This window comes from Ornithorhynchus anatinus, chromosome X3 (assembly GCF_004115215.2).
Source record: "Ornithorhynchus anatinus isolate Pmale09 chromosome X3, mOrnAna1.pri.v4, whole genome shotgun sequence".
In the NCBI taxonomy this organism is placed as follows: Eukaryota; Metazoa; Chordata; class Mammalia; order Monotremata; family Ornithorhynchidae; genus Ornithorhynchus; species Ornithorhynchus anatinus.
In genome coordinates this window covers 31,494,137-31,509,748 of record NC_041751.1, presented here as the reverse complement: position 1 = coordinate 31,509,748, position 15,612 = coordinate 31,494,137, and the positions used below count along the sequence as shown (strand labels likewise).

At 50.7% G+C, this 15,612-nt stretch overlaps 1 protein-coding gene and 1 long non-coding RNA gene across 3 annotated transcripts in view; one reads left to right on the top strand and one right to left on the bottom strand.

Moving 5' to 3' along the window:
• Positions 1 to 12,312, bottom strand: part of PCGF3 (polycomb group ring finger 3) — a 67,505-nt gene extending 55,193 nt beyond the window's left edge. Inside the window, exon 1 of one of the 2 annotated variants that reach the window (XM_029054007.2) lies at positions 12,210 to 12,312. The gene's annotated coding sequence lies outside the window, so the exon portion shown is untranslated. The remainder of the gene's footprint in view (positions 1 to 12,209) is intronic. The other variant, XM_007672835.3, reaches the window with a different exon arrangement.
• A 128-nt stretch (positions 12,313 to 12,440) lies between these two features.
• Positions 12,441 to 15,393, top strand: LOC103169190. The gene is made up of 2 exons (XR_485648.2): positions 12,441 to 12,662; positions 14,769 to 15,393. It is a non-coding gene; the product is annotated as an uncharacterized LOC103169190 (long non-coding RNA).
• Positions 15,394 to 15,612: the final 219 nt, after the last annotated feature.

The window sequence follows — 15,612 nt, the reverse complement described above, 5'->3', positions numbered from 1 at the left end:
ACGTGGTTTAGTGGAAAGAGCCCAGGCTTGGGGGTCAGAGGCCGTGGGTTTTAATCCCAGCTCCGCCACTTGTCTGCTGGGTGACTTTGGGCAAGTCACTTCACTTCTCTGGGCCTCGGTGACCTCATCTGAAAAATGGGGATGAAGACTGTGAGCCCCACGTGGGACAACCTGATGACCTTGTATCTACCCTAGCGCTTAGAAGAGTGCTTGGCACATAGCAAGCGCTTAACAAATACCATTATTATTATTATTATTAAAAAGCAGATGCCTGGGAGTCAGAAGCTCATGGGTTCTAATCCCGCCTCAGCCACTGGTCTGCCGTGTGACCTTGGGCAAGCCAATTCACTTCTCTGTGCCTCAGCTGCCTCATCTGTAAAATGGGGATTGAGACTGTGAGCCCCACGTGGGACAGGGACTGTATCCAACCCCATTTGCTTATATCCAACCCAGCGGTTTGAATCCCGGCTCTGCCACTTGTCAGCTGTGTGACTGTGGGCAAGTCGCTTCACTTCTCTGTGCCTCAGTTCCCTCATCTGTAAAAAATGGGGATGAAGACTGTGAGCCTCACGTGGGGCAATCTGATGACCCTGTATCTCCCCCAGCGCTTAGAACAGTGCTCTGCACATAGTAAGCGCTTAACAAATACCAACATTATTATTATTAACAACTACAGGCAGGATAAGGAAGGAGCTAGGGAGCACCCTCCAAGTGGAGGGGCCCAACTCCATGGGGGCCATCACCCCACATCTGCTTGAGCTGGACTTCCAATCTTACTCGCTTTCCCTGGATTCTGGCACGATCTGAGTTTCCGATTAGGACTAAGATCTAAAATGGAAGCTTTTTCGGGCTGTCAGTTCTCTGAAGCCTGTCCACTCCCTAAAAATCTCTGCCCCCGTGTTCAAAATCAAAAAGGTGCCACCTGTATCTTTCAATATGCTCTACGTATACACACTGGCCCCCCTAACTGCTTCCTTTAAGCACACACACACATCATCATCAAGTGCATATACTGAGCGCCTGTGTCCAGAACACTATACTAGATGCTTGGGAGCATTCAGCAGAAGTAAAAAAAATACAGCACCTGCCCTCAGGGATCTTACAATTGGCTGGGGAAGACAAACGGGCACAAAGTGACAAACGGGCACAAAGTGACAAAGATAAAATAGGTAAGGAAGAGAAAATACATGGTGAATACACAATTTAAACAGAGTCCCTCAAAGCTGTACCCTACCAAGCTTGAAGAGGAAGATCTACCTGAATCGTTTAGAGTTTTTCTGTACGAAACATTACACGATTGCTTCCTCCTAAACTCCCATCTCGTTTATTTGTCGTCCAAAAGGGATTTGTGTGTGCTTAGTAAAGTACACTCAACTTTACAAAACTGTCGTTATCTTCGTTAGTAAACAATAAGACGTTTATTGTTTTCTCTGTCTCCGGTCTCTCTCCACTCCAGTCCATACTTCACTGTGCCGCCAGGAGAGACGAGACCATCGTGGCTCAGAAAGAGCCCGGGCTTGGGAGTCAGAGGTCATGGGTTCGAAGTCCAGTTCCACCACCTGTCAGCTGTGTGACTGTGGGCAACTCACTTCACTTCTCTGGGCCCCAGTTCCCTCATCTGTAAAATGGGGATGAAGACTGTGAGCCTCACGTGGGACAACCTGATTACCCTGTATCTACCCCAGCGCTCAGAACAGTGCTCGGCACATAGTAAGCGCTTAACAAATACCAACATTATTATTATTATAAGTCCGTGTTTCCCCACTCCTCAGGCCTCCTCCACTCTCCCCATCTTTCATTCATTCATTCAATAGTATTTATTGAGCGCTTACTATGTGCAGAGCACTGTACTAAGCGCTTGGAATGAACAAGTCGGCAACAGAGACAGTCCCTGCCCTTTGACGGGTTTACAGTTTAATCGGGGGAGACAGACAGACAAGAACAATGGCAATAAAGCCTTCTTCAAAGCCTTATTAAAATCCCATCTCTTCCAAGAGGCCTTCCCCCCCGATTAAGCCCTCTTTTTCCCTGCTCGCTCTCCCTTCTGCATCGTTGATGCACTTGGATCGGTGACCTTTGGACATTTGATATCCACCCCAACCCCAACCCCACAGCACTTACGGACGTATCTTCATTCATTCAATAGTATTTATTGAGCGCTTACTATGTGCAGAGCACTGTACTAAGCGCTTGGGATGAACAAGTCGGCAACAGATAGAGACGGTCCCTGCCGTTTGACGGGCTCACGGTCTAATCGGGGGAGACGGACAGACAAGAACGATGGCGATAAACAGCGTCAAGGGGAAGAACATCTCGTAAAAACCGATGGCGACTAAACAGAATCGAGGCGATGTACAATTCATTAACAAAATAAATAGGGTAACGAAAATATATACAGTTGAGCGGACGAGTACGGCGCCGTGGGGATGGGAAGGGAGAGGTGGAGGAGCAGAGGGAAAAGGGGAAAATGAGGCTTTAGCTGCGGAGAGGTAAAGGGGGGATGGCAGAGGGAGTAGAGGGGGACGAGGAGCTCAGTCTGGGAACGCCTCTCGGAGGAGGTGATTTTTAAGTAGGGTTTTGAAGAGGGAAAGAGAATCAGTTTGGCGGAGGTGAGGAGGGAGGGCGTTCCCGGACCGCGGGAGGATGTGACCCGGGGGTCGACGGCGGGATGGGCGAGACCGAGGGACGGTGAGAAGGTGGGCGGCGGAGGAGCGGAGCGTGCGGGGTGGGCGGTAGAAAGAGAGAAGGGAGGAGAGGTAGGAAGGGGCAAGGTGACGGAGAGCCTCAAAGCCTAGAGTGAGGAGTTTTTGTTTGGAGCGGAGGTCGATAGGCAACCACCGGAGTTGTTTAAGAAGGGGAGTGACACGCCCAGATCGTTTCTGCGGGAAGATGAGCCGGGCGGCGGAGTGAAGAATAGACCGGAGCGGGGCGAGAGAGGAGGAAGGGAGGTCAGAGAGAAGGCTGACACAGTAGTCTAGCCGGGATATAACGAGAGCCCGTAACGGTAAGGTAGCCGTCTGGGTGGAGAGGAGAGGGCGGATCTTGGCGATATCGTAGAGGTGAAACCGGCAGGTCTCGGTAACGGATAGGACGCGTGGGGTGAACGAGAGGGACGAGTCAAGGATGACACCGAGATCGCGGGCCCGAGAGACGGGAAGGACGGTCGTGCCATCCACGGTGATAGAGAAGTCTGGGAGAGGACCGGGTTTGGGAGGGAAGATGAGGAGCTCAGTCTTGCTCATGTTGAGTTTCAGGTGGCGGGCCGACATCCAGGTGGAGACATCCCGGAGGCAGGAGGAGATGCGAGCCCGAAGGGAGGGGGAGAGGACGGGGCGGAGATGTAGATCTGTGTGTCATCTGCGTAGAGATGGTCGTCAAAGCCGTGAGAGCGGATGAGTTCACCGAGGGAGTGAGTGTAAATGGAGAACAGAAGAGGGCCAAGAACTGACCCTTGAGGAACTCCAACAGTTAAAGGATGGGAGGGGGAGGAGGCTCCGGCGAAGGAGACCGAGAATGATCGGCCAGAGAGGTAAGAGGAGAACCGGGAGAGGACAGAGTCCGTGAAGCCAAGGTGAGATAAGGTTTGGAGGAGGAGGGGATGGTCGACGGTGTCAAAGGCAGCAGAGAGGTCAAGGAGGATCAGAATGGAGTAGGAGCCATTGGATTTGGCAAGAAGGAGGTCACGGGTGACCTTAGAGAGAGCAGTCTCGGTAGAGTGGAGGGGATGGAAGCCAGATTGGATCTTTAAATTATATATGCTAAATTACTCATTTATTCATATTAATGTCTGTCTCCCCCTCTAGACTCTAAGCTCGTTATGGGCAGGGAACAAGTCTGCTAATTCTGTTGCACTGTACTCTCCCAAGGGCTCATTTTAGCGCTCTGCACATATAGTAAGCACGCAATAAATATCACCGATTGATTCTTGTCCCTTACTATTCCTGTGCACTCCCAAGCACCTATTACCGTGCTCACACAATAGGTACTCAAATGCTGATGATGGGAATGGTGATCTGGGGCATTTGTGTGATGTGCTAAAGACCAAATTGTTGTCTTAGGCTTTGTGTAGTCCTAGAAGTGCTTAAATACACTCCAGGGACTGAATTAATAATCTGCACTAATGTTAATCCTAACAAATACCGCACAGTGTTACTATTTTTCTGTTAGTGATATTGCTGGTAATCTGGGACACAGAAGTTAGATGTTCAGAGAACATTGTAGAGTGAACATTTATAGTAAGTCTAGGGGAGCAGGCAGGACTGATGCAACAGAGCAGCCTTCCCCCTACTCATCGCATACTTCTTCATCTTACCATTTGATCTAGTCAGAGTAGGCCAAAATGCTAGATACTGCTGATTCCTTATTTACTTATTATTATTGATCATCCTGGCAGGGCTGATATAGGTTGGGGGCCCTATATTTTGAACCTGATATTTTGGAGATGCGGTAAATTTCCAAGGCACGGTGCATTTTCTGGGAAACCGATTTTCTGCCCTTTTCTGAGATGAAAACGATGGCCAAAATTATTTTAACTTTTGTAGGTGGGTATATCTGTTGACAACCTAAAATGTTTCTCAAGCAAATATAAACTGCAGAGTTAACAAAACAAGAGTTTGCAGTGATGGTGTTTATGACCAAGGAATCCTAGTCTGGTCAAGAGTGACTGGTTTTAAACCCTAATCGGAACAAATACATTCCTGCAGATGACACCAGAGAGAACAAAATTTGAATTATTGGTAAAAGGGGTGCCAACTTCTGCTGACATCCAGAAAGAGCGGTGTAGCCTAATGGAAAGAGCACGGGCGTGGGAGTCAGAGGATCTGAGTTATAATCCCAGCTCTGTCAAGTGTCTGCCATGCAGCCTTAGGCAAATCACGTAACACCTCTGTGCCTCAGTTACCTCACCTGTAAAACGGAGATTAATTCCGTGAGCCTCAAGTGAGACATGGACGGAGACCAAACTGATTAGCTTGTATCTACCCAGTGCTTAGTTCAGCACCCGGAACACAGTAAGTGCTTAACAAATACCATTTAAAAAAATCCAGATGAGACATCAAAGATCCGATTTGGATAAAACAATAAATCAATGGTATGTATTACACTTACTGTAATGTGTTACAGTACAGTTACAGTACATGTGGGAAAGTACGACAGACTTGATATCCCCGTTCCCTGCCCACGGCAAGCTTAGTCTATATATGTTTATATAAATAAGTTATTAATGTATATAAGGCCTTTGGGGCCGAGGGTGGGATGAATATCAACTGCCCAAAGGGTACAGGGTACAGATCCAAGTGCGCAGAAGACACAGAAGGTAGAGAGAGTCAGAAAGATGGCTGAATCAGGGCAGTCCTCTTGGAGTAGACGTGACTTTAATAAGGCTTTGACCGTGGGGAGAGTGGTGGTCTGACGTAAATGGAGTGGGAAGGAGTTCCAGGTCAGGAGGAGGACGGGGCAAAGGGATCAGCGGTGAGACAGATGAGATCGGGGCGCAGTGGGCCAGCTAGAGGAGCGGAGTGTGGGGGCTGGGCTGCAGTAGGAGATCTGTGAGGCGAGGCAGGAGGGGGCAAGCTGACTGATTGAATACTTTAAAGCCGATGGCAAGGAGTTTGATGCGAAGGTGGACGGTCAACCGCTGGAGGTCCTTCAGGAGTGGGGAGAGGTGAACTGTTTTTTCTTTCTCTTTAGAAAAATGAGAAAAGCAGCAGAATGAAGTATGGACTGGAGTGGGGAGAGACGGGAGGCTGGGAAGTCAGGGAGATCAGCGAGGTGGTAGATCGAGGCAGGTTGTGATAAGCGCTCAGATCGGCATGGTAGCCATCTGGGTGGAGAGGAAAGGATGGATTTCAGCAATGTGGTCGAGGTGGAGCCGACAGGATTTGGTGACGGGCTGAATATGTGGGTCGTCAAGGTTACACGCTTGTGAGATAGGGAGGATGGTGGGATCGGCTACAGCGATGGGAAAGACAGCGGGAGGGCAGGGTTTGGGTAGAAAGATATGGAGTCCCGTTTTAGACATTTTTAGTTGGAGGTGCCAGTGGGGCACCCAGGTAGCTATGTCCCGAAGGCGGGAGGAAGTAGGAGACTGCAGAGAAGGACCGAGATTAGGGCTGGAGAATCATCCACAAAGAGATGGTAGTTGAAGCTGTGGGAGCAAATGAATTTTCCAAAGGAGCGCGTGTAGACGGAGACTAGAAGGGGACCCAGAACTGAGCCTCGAGGGACTCCCGCAGTCAGAGGATGGGAGGCAGAGGATTCTTGTCCTAGAAGGGCTTGCGATATAATGAAGCACGCAAGTGGTTCATTGAAAACTTCAGCAGGTACACCCAAGGTCAGGCTACTACCAAGTTGTTTTGCGTATGCCCAGATCTTAGTAAATGACTTCAAAACAATGCAGGACAAATTCAAATGAATCATACACACGATTACTCCATAATACAGCCGAACTACGTTCTGCAAAAACATATGAATCACGAATGACTGTATTGGGGAGTACGTTCTCCCATAGGCTTATGTGTTATATATTATGATCCGTTCCAGAACCTCCCAAAAAATATGAATTCCTAGTCATGCAATACTCTGTAAAGTTACATGTTAATGGGGGGGGGGGAGAATTATTAACTAATTCAAAGCATATCGCATTAACTAAATAAGGAGTTGCAATATGATCGTTCGTCTGCAGGCAACTGCAAAAGTAGAAATTTGTTCTGCTGAGGTAATGGTTTTTTCAACATTGGCCAAAAAGATTCATTCATTCAATCGTATTTATTGCGCACTTACTATGTGCAGAGCACTGTACTAAGCGCTTGGACTGTACAATTCGGCAACAGAGAGAGACAATCCCTGCCCAGTGACGGGCTTATAGATGTCCAATTGAGGTTGAACAACAAGCTTCTACTCTTCATGAAGCTGAGGAAGCTAAGTCCTGAATACCTCTGAACGCTTCTGAACTCCTCTATCAGGGCCTTCTTTGGCTTTTTTTTAAAAAAATTCATCTGCTTTATTGAAAATGGGTGCAAGATTTTTTTAAATCCAAAAATCTTAGCTGGTGGTGGAGCTGAGAGTCTGGTTTTAGCGGCAGCCATGACAACCTCCTCCACTCCCATCGGGGTGTGGGGGTTTCTCCACTTCAGCCAAAAGTAGCACAGAATTGAGGTGAGGAATTAGGGACAGACTTCTTAGGCAGACCCAATCTGCCTCTTCTACCTCACCGGCTTTCAGACGAAGCGGAGAAGCAGGCTTCCAGCTTGAGTGGGGGGAGGCATGGCAGAGGAGTGCCTGAATTACGGTTTTGCCTTTTCGGCCGAGAGCCGAAAAGAATCGGAGCAGAAGAGCCCGAGTTGCCTAGACCTGCCCGAGAGGTCCATCCCTTCTATCCGGCCCCATCTGTGAACTGTCCCTCTCACACCAGACCAAGGCCAAAACAGGGAAACTGGGCTTCAAATCTGTGTTGGGCGAGGAAGGGGCAGAGAGGGAACTGAATTCCCCACCGTGACTGTGGGGCTTTTGGATCCTGAGCTATATCAGCAATTCGTGTGTGAAGAATCTTCCAGATTTTATGTATCCCGACCTTTTGTTTGTTTTTTGGTGGGGAGGAGGGGGTTAAGCCTGTCTAGCCAGTTCCTAGATATCTACCATAAAGGGGACTGAGAACCCACACAACACAAAAACCTCACGCTAGTCAAGAGTTTTCATCTCTTACTCCAACCAGCCTTTAACCAGACCTAGGTAGCTGGTCAAAAAAAATAAAAACCCCAATTGAAATGAGTTGTGTAGTAATTCTCTGTTTTAGCATACTTCTTAAGAGGGACATTAAAAGAGAATGGCCAAAAGGCAAGCAGCATGAGAAACACGAAGAAGTGGCCTTTATTACACACAAACTAGATCAATCAGCCTGGAATAAGCGTTGACCATTAGTCAACGTAGTCAAGCACACTTGCCATTAGGCTCTTAAGATACCTCAGTCAGTCAATCACATTTATGGAGAGCTTACTGTGTACAGAGCACCGGGCTAGCGTTTGGGAGAGTACGATACGACGATATAAAGACGTATTCCCCCTCCGCGACGAGCTTAGTCTAGGGTCTTCCTCAGCGTGGTCCAACCAAAACCCCACATGCCACATGTAGCTCGGAGATTTTGAGGGTGGGGCTCCCCCTCCGCTAGTTTGGGCTTCCGGTTGGCCCTATCGATCAATGGTATTTATTGAACGCTTACTCCGTGCAGGCCTTCAATTAAACTCGAGAGAGTTCAGAGCTGGGAAACACAATCTCTATCCACACTGAGCCCTTGCCTCCCTTTTCTCCTCTTCTCTTCATGTTCCTTCCCCATTGCAAGGTCCCTTTTCTTCTCCTAGTTCCCTTTTCCCCTCTTCTCCCCCCCTTTCTTCCCTCCCGAGATGACTCAGGAGCAAGGAGCCAACTCCCATCTCTTCCCAGTGGCCGCCCAAAGATGATTTAGGAACAGGGGAAAGCCCACGGTATGTACAACAGTGACACTAAACTCACTTTTAGTTGGGGTACAGTCACCCAACTCAAATATTAGATTGAGCTACAAAGTCAAACCTCAATTTCTTGAGGACAAAGGTCAATTTGTAATTAGCCATAGAAAAACACAACACTGATTATCCAGAATTCTATCATCGCAAACAATGGATAATCTGATGGGTTCGGATAAGGGAACAAAACTGGGCCCTGTGTCTATTTGAGAGAATCAAACTCAGTTTCCCGTAACTATCTGGAATTTTTGCAACTAACCGAATTTCCAGTTGGTGTGAATACACCTTTCTGCTGTAACTTCACATTTCTGGTGTTCTCCTGCAGAGTAATTTCTGTAGGTCCGGTTCTACTTACAAATTGAAAGACCAATTTAAGTACCTTTCCCGATATTACTGGAATGGCTGGAGACCTCTAGCATTCCAAATTCATCAAGATTACCTATTTAAACATGTCAAAGCCTAAATAACTAGTTGACAAGGACTTTGCCTTTTTTTTTTTTTTTAAGATAGTAGTGTGTTCAGAGTCAGCCTTGCTATCAAAGGTCACTTTCGCATGAACTTAAGAAAAAAAAAAGCACTCACAAACCAATAGCTGTCACTGATATTAAATAATTGGTATGTGACTGTGTCCTGCTATGGTTTTGACTTTCAGATTACTTAGGAACAAAGCAAAGCTAAGCAGAACATAGGTGATTTGTTTTCAGTGAAAAAAAGGAGACCACTAGGCTTTAACATTTAATGGGGAGAAAATGTTGACTTCTAAGTCCCAAGTGTTTCAGGGCTCAAACTATGCTTGGTTACATTTTAACCCGGGAAGCTTCATCCCTTCTAATATCCAATTAATCGGACAACTAGTGCAGGGTGGGGTAAGGAAGGGTGAGCGAAGCGGGTACTGAATTTGTGGAATGTCCCAGAGCCGTATTCATTGCTTCCAGATTTGGTATTTTGGCTCCCATCCAAGGTCCATCGACCAAAAAAGAGTGGCATGGGGAAAGGGGAGCGGAATTTGGGCTGGGTCAGTGGCCCATGTAGCAGCACACCATCCGTAACAGTGCTCTGCACATAGTAAGCGCTCCATAAATACGATCTAATAACACGTCGGAGGTCGCCAACTTCAACTTACGTACCACTTGCCCCAGTTTCTCCAATATCTCCGGCAGAAACAACTCCCATTTACACTCTGTATAACCTTTCCCCGAGGACGGTTGGCGCTCGCTACAAGAAGAATCTCCTTCTTCCAAGTAGCATTCTACCTGTATACCTTTTAAGCTTTAAAAGCTGTTTTCTTCTCTTTTACCAAGGGCAGCTTTAATATCACAGAGCTGCATTTAGGGGTGACAACTGCCAGGCCACGAATACCCACTCCATCAGTGAGGGCAGAGGACTGGGTCCTAGTCCCACCTCTGCCACTGGCCTGATTGCTGTGTGACCTTGGGCAAGTCCCACTGAACCTTGTGGGGCTCAGCTCCTCCTCTGTACAATGGGGATAAGACAGATTTGTGAGGCCCACATGGGACCGGGACCTTGTCATCTGACATCGGACCACATAACCTTTTAACTACCCCAGTTATAGCAAGCGTTTAGTAAACGCACTTATTTCACCAAGGGGGAGAGGCGGGAAGAGGACGCACCAGGCAAACAAGTGGGTACGCGCAAGGCACAAGGGTGCAGATCCCTACGTCGGCCGGCCCTCCCCCTCTTCGTCCCAGTGAAGAGCAGAAAAGGTGCCAGGGGAAGAGGGATTACACTACGGGGACAGAAGTCATTAGCCCCAGCTCCGCATTACATGACCCAGGGTCACCGTAACAACGGGAAAGAAGTTTTTTCAGAAAAGAAAGTTCTCAAAGATACCGTACGTACTTCTCATCCAAGAGCGGAGATGACAAAAGTCAATCAAGCTTGAAGTGATGAGCGTTCATCACATAACACGTCATGTAGTTCAACTAACAAATCGAGGGAGGCGAGAAACTTTCCACTCCAAATGGATACAGGTCTCGGTAAATCGGCATCCCCGGGGATATTACGAGAAAGGATAACGCAAGACCCGAGGATCGCCTGGTGAATTGTGTCATTTTCATCCAGACCACGATGACCGGGTTTCACGTTTTCAAGCTTCCGGGTATCACCGTGAAAAGGCAAATGGAATTAGAGACAGATTCGATGGGAGAGTCCAGCGACAGACCGGCGTACCCGTTCACGCCAATTCAACTGGCATTTATTGAGCGTCCAAGGGGCGCGGATCAGGCTGAATTAAGGGCAGTAGTATTTCAATGCCTGTTCAAATCGTTACCATCAGAAAGAGAAAACAAGGAAACCGAGGTGGGGAGACGAAGCGATCCGTACACGGCCGAGGAAGCAACGTCGACCGGACGTCCGGGCGATCCCGGACGTTAATTCATCGGGTCGAGAAAATGATCTTCCCCGACCTGGCCGAAACGGCCACCCGAGGCGCGCCGTCCTGAGACTAGGTACCGTCGCTTAAAAAACCTTCAAGTCCAGTTGTTCCGGTGTGGGGTCAACCGCGATCACTTCAAAGAACAGGCACCGGCCAGTTCACCTTCGGGCACTCCGAGAGAGCTCGGAGGGACCGGCGGCTTCGGCGGCGGTTTCGCGGCTTCGCCCGCCGTCAACTCCGGCCCCATCTTAAGCCCGCTCTTCCGGCATCATTTCCCAAGCCTAAAGTGCCATTTCGCGAAGCCGGCACCCCGACCCAGCCGAGCTTTAATATCTCGGAAAACATCAAACGGCGTTCCCACCGAGGGCTCGTCCATCAGAGGGTTCCGCCACCACCACCGCCACCACCACCGGGCCTGCCATCCATCCCAAACAAAGAGAGGATATCTGAACGCCACGTCTATTAAGAGTTTGACCTCTCAAAGAGATTTCTGGAAAAAAAAAAATCTCTCCCACCCTAGCGACCTACCCCCGCCCCCGGCCTGACTCCTTAACTGTTTTAACAGCCCCCCCATCCTTCCCAAAGGGGAAAACCCACCCACACGAGCCCCCCGAGGGGCCCCGCCTTCCCCACAGCGGGTTTATCTCTGCCCAACTTGAAGACCCCACAACCGATCCACGCAACCAAAGCATCGCCAACCACTACCCCGCATTCCCTGGGCACCTGGATCACCATCATCGCGTCCCGACGGGGGAATGGGATTCCTGAACATTCCAGGCGCTCGGGAGTTTAGGAGGGGGCGTCCCCCGCCTAAAGGGAGCGAGGGGTGGGCGGCGGGTCCATTTCGGAGGGTCTCTAACTCACGGTGAGACCTCGGCGGCGCGTCCTTGAGAAACCGGCGGCGGCCGGAGAAAGTTAAAGAGCCCGGTGGGCCCCCACCGGAGCCCGGACGGGGGGGACGAGGGATGAGCAGCTCTCGGCCAGGAGGGAGGGACGACGGCGACGGGGGGGTGAAGGGGAGGGGTGGGGGGTTGCCCCCGTTCACTAGTTCCTCCGGGGTCAGGCTGAGGCGATGAGCGGCGGGAAGCCCGCGGGGTGGCCCAAGGGCTCACCCACTCGCCCGGCCCTGCCTCCCCTCCCCCCCCACCTCGAGCCGCCGCCACCACCTCGGTCAGGGCCCCCTCTCCCTGCCCCGGGAAGTGATGGGGAGGGCGGGCGGGTCGGCGGCGTCAGAGATCCCTGGGGCGCAGGAGGTAGAATGGGGGAGACGAGGGGCAGTCGAGGGGAGCGGGGGGGGGGGGGGCGGGGGGGCGACTGACCTGCCGTGGCCGCCGGGACAGCTGATCCGCGAGAGCGCCTCGCGAGGGCCGGCGCGCGGGGTCCGCGCGGCGACGGGGGCAGAGGGGGGGTTCCGTTCCCTCGGAGGCCCCCCCCCAAAAGGAGGAAAAAAAAGCCAGCCGGAGTTTAAAACAAAGAGGCGGAAATGCCCGAGCGGAGCCGAAGCGGCGAGTCGGGGGCGCCGCACGCGGAGCATGCGCACTGCGGCTCCCCGGGAACCCACAGGCCTGGGGGGGGGCGGGGGGCCGAAAGGGAGAGGACGGCGGCGGGGCCCGGGGCCGGCTGAGGGGCTCCGGGGCCTCTTCCAGTGGAGCGGCGGCCACCTTCGGGACTGCCGGACCCGGATGGGCCGGGGGACTCGCCCCTCATGGGCTTGCGGTACAGTGCGGGACTCGGGGAGCCGGCTCCCAAGTTGGAATCGCTCCTACTTTTATGTAAAAATATATATATATAATATATATACAGTGTGTGTGTACATGTATAATAATGTTGGTGTTCGTTAAGCGCTTACTATGTGCAGGTCACCGTTCTAAGCGCTGGGATAGATAGAGGGTAAGCAGGTCGTCCCACGTGGGGCTCACAGTCTTCACCCCCATTCTCCAGATGAGGGAACCGAGGCCCAGAGAAGCGTAAGGACTTGCCCACAGTCACATGGCTGCCAAGTGGCGGAGCCGGGATTCGAACCCACCACTCCCAACCCCGGGCTCTCTCCACTGAGCCGCGCCGCTTCTCTACGTACATGTTCGACGGCGCTTTCCACACTGCCACTCTCCGCTTTTGAACCCCCTGACCCTACGACCGGTCATCCTACTCACGCAACCACCGTCGACCGGAACGGCCGCAGAAACTGCCCAGGGTCCTCAGGGTTTCAGGAGCGCGTTGGGGGAGAACCTCCCGATGCAGAAATACCAACCGAGCCGAATGGCGTTCTCCATTTCGGCGGCACGGGGAACCCGTTGGAGCCGTAGAGGTGGAAGGGAGTGACCGTAAATGGACGTATTCTGTTTTTTAACTAGAAGTCCGATCGGTCGTGCAGACCGCTGTTCTGAGCACCTGGGAGAGTACACTAGAAGAAAATGATTAGACATCCCCCACCCGTGAGCTTACAGTCTAGAGGGACAGACGGGCATTCTCACAAATAAATAAGAAAAGAGAAAACTTAAAAATAACGAAGTACATTTCCAATGGCTTAGGAAACAGTGAAAGGATAATCGGTCACGCCGTCCCATCGGCCACCTCGGTAGTCGGTCGTATTTATTACTGTGCGCCGAGCGCCGTTTTATCGGACGTATTCGTTACCAATGTATTTCTGTCTCGCATTTATATCTGTTTTGAATGACGGCACCCACTTTTTCTTTTGAGCTCGAGGGATTCTAGGACAGTGCCTTAAGGACGTGGGTGCATTGAAGGGGCATAACCGGGGAGAGAAAGACTGGGAGGAGGAGAAGGAAGGGGGAGAGGGAGAAGATAATAAAGCACTTGAGCCTGAATCTATTGTAATCCGTTTCTTTAAGGCAGGTTCTCGGTCCTGAAGTCTTCTGTGGGATTGAGGTTCATCTGGCGTTTTCCGCGAGACTTCCGACGGTTACCCATTCCTCTGGGAATCGAGCAGAAACTCCTGCTTTACGGCACTCAGTCAGCTCTCTCCCTCCCCCTTAGCCACCCTCTTCTCCCACTACACCCCAGCTCATGCTCTTCTTTCCACTCGAGCGAACGCTGTGCTTCGTCCTCGTCGTTCCTGCCACAGACCTCTTGCTCACTCTCTTCCTCTTTCCTGGAACTACCTCCCCCTTGACACCCGACAGTGCTGCTCTCCCTTCTGCAATCACCCCTCCTCCAGGAGGCCTTCCCCAACGTACTCCTATTCTTCCCAGATTATATTCCCTAGCGGATAGAGCACGGGCCTGGAAATCAGAAGGTCGTGGGTCCTAATCCCGGCTCCGCCGCTTGTCTGCTCTGTGACCTTGGGCAAGTCACTTCACTTCTCTGGGCCTTAATTCCCTCATCTGTAAAATGGGGATTGAGACTCTGAGCCCCAAGTGGGACGGGGGTCTGTATCCATCCCGGCACTTAGAGTGCCTGGAACATTGGAAGCGCTTAACAAATACCACCAATATTATTATCACGTCTGCATTTCTGCACCACCCACAACGCGTACAAACAAATCTTCCATACCGTATCATAGGCACAGTCCCTTTTCCTTCTTCCTGTCGGGAAAGGTATGTCTCCCCTACTAGATACTAACACTTGACAGTGGACAAGAGGATCGGGCCTACTCTCGTCCTCTTCCAAGCACTTAGTACCGTGCTCTGCCCCCATTAAGCACTCAGTATGACTGATTGCTCTGCTCTTTTACTCTTCCAAATGTTTAGTGCGGTGTTCTGTTGACAGTAGGCGCAGGCATTGATGAATTAAAACTTGTCCTGCCTCCTTCTTTGTCACATCTCACTCTCCTCCTCTTCCACTTCGTCCTCTACCACTGCTAAAGTTTAGCTTATAACTGTATTGCTGAGTTGAAAGCTGTTCTTCCCCTCACACAGGCCCGGCACCCAGAAGAGCAAGTCACCCCTTGAAGAGCAAGTCACCCCTTCTTCCCTCTCTCTACTGGCCGTGCCCTGCCCAGCAGCAGCAAGGAAGAGCTCTTCCCCTTAGGCGCTGGGTCCGGGAACAGGAGCAGCCAGAAACTGATGCAGAAAATGGACGGAATAGGAGGAGAGGAACCAAACGAAAGCATAGGAGGGCCGGTAAAATCCGCCCCTCTTCACAACTTCCACTCGGTATTTAAGAAATATTTAAGAGTGTTAAAGGACCGCTGGTTGTAATCTCTGAGAACGTACAGTGAATTGTGTCTGGAGCGGGGAGGGTCATCAAGACAGGCCCTCCCAAGTACCGTCTTATGTATTTGTTGTTCAACGTTCCATCTTTCTACCACTCCCCCCCACCCCGCCCCGCTTTGTATTCTCGTTTTCAGATGCACACTCAGAACCACCTGTAATACTTTTGAACATTTCCCGTTATTTAAGCACTCGGTGACTCACCTGTCTCCAAACTTATTCTCGTGTCCGTCTCCGGAGTCCTACCAATGACCCCTACTGACCTCTCCCAAGCGCTTAGTACAGTGTTCTGCACACGATAGGCTCAGTAAATATTGATGTGTTTCTATGATCTGTGCCCCGAATATAATTTATTTCTCCTTAAGATGTCTCTTTCCTAAGCGTCTTTCCTCCCTCACCAAGATTAAGCCACTTGGGGAGGAAGGGGCCGAGTCTGAATTTGCTGATTTTCTTTCCTCTCTAATGCTCGGTTCGAAGCAAGCACTCTGTAAAGGCTGATGTTGCTTCTACTCACCGATAAGGTAGCGAAACACTAGAAAAGGGCCAATGT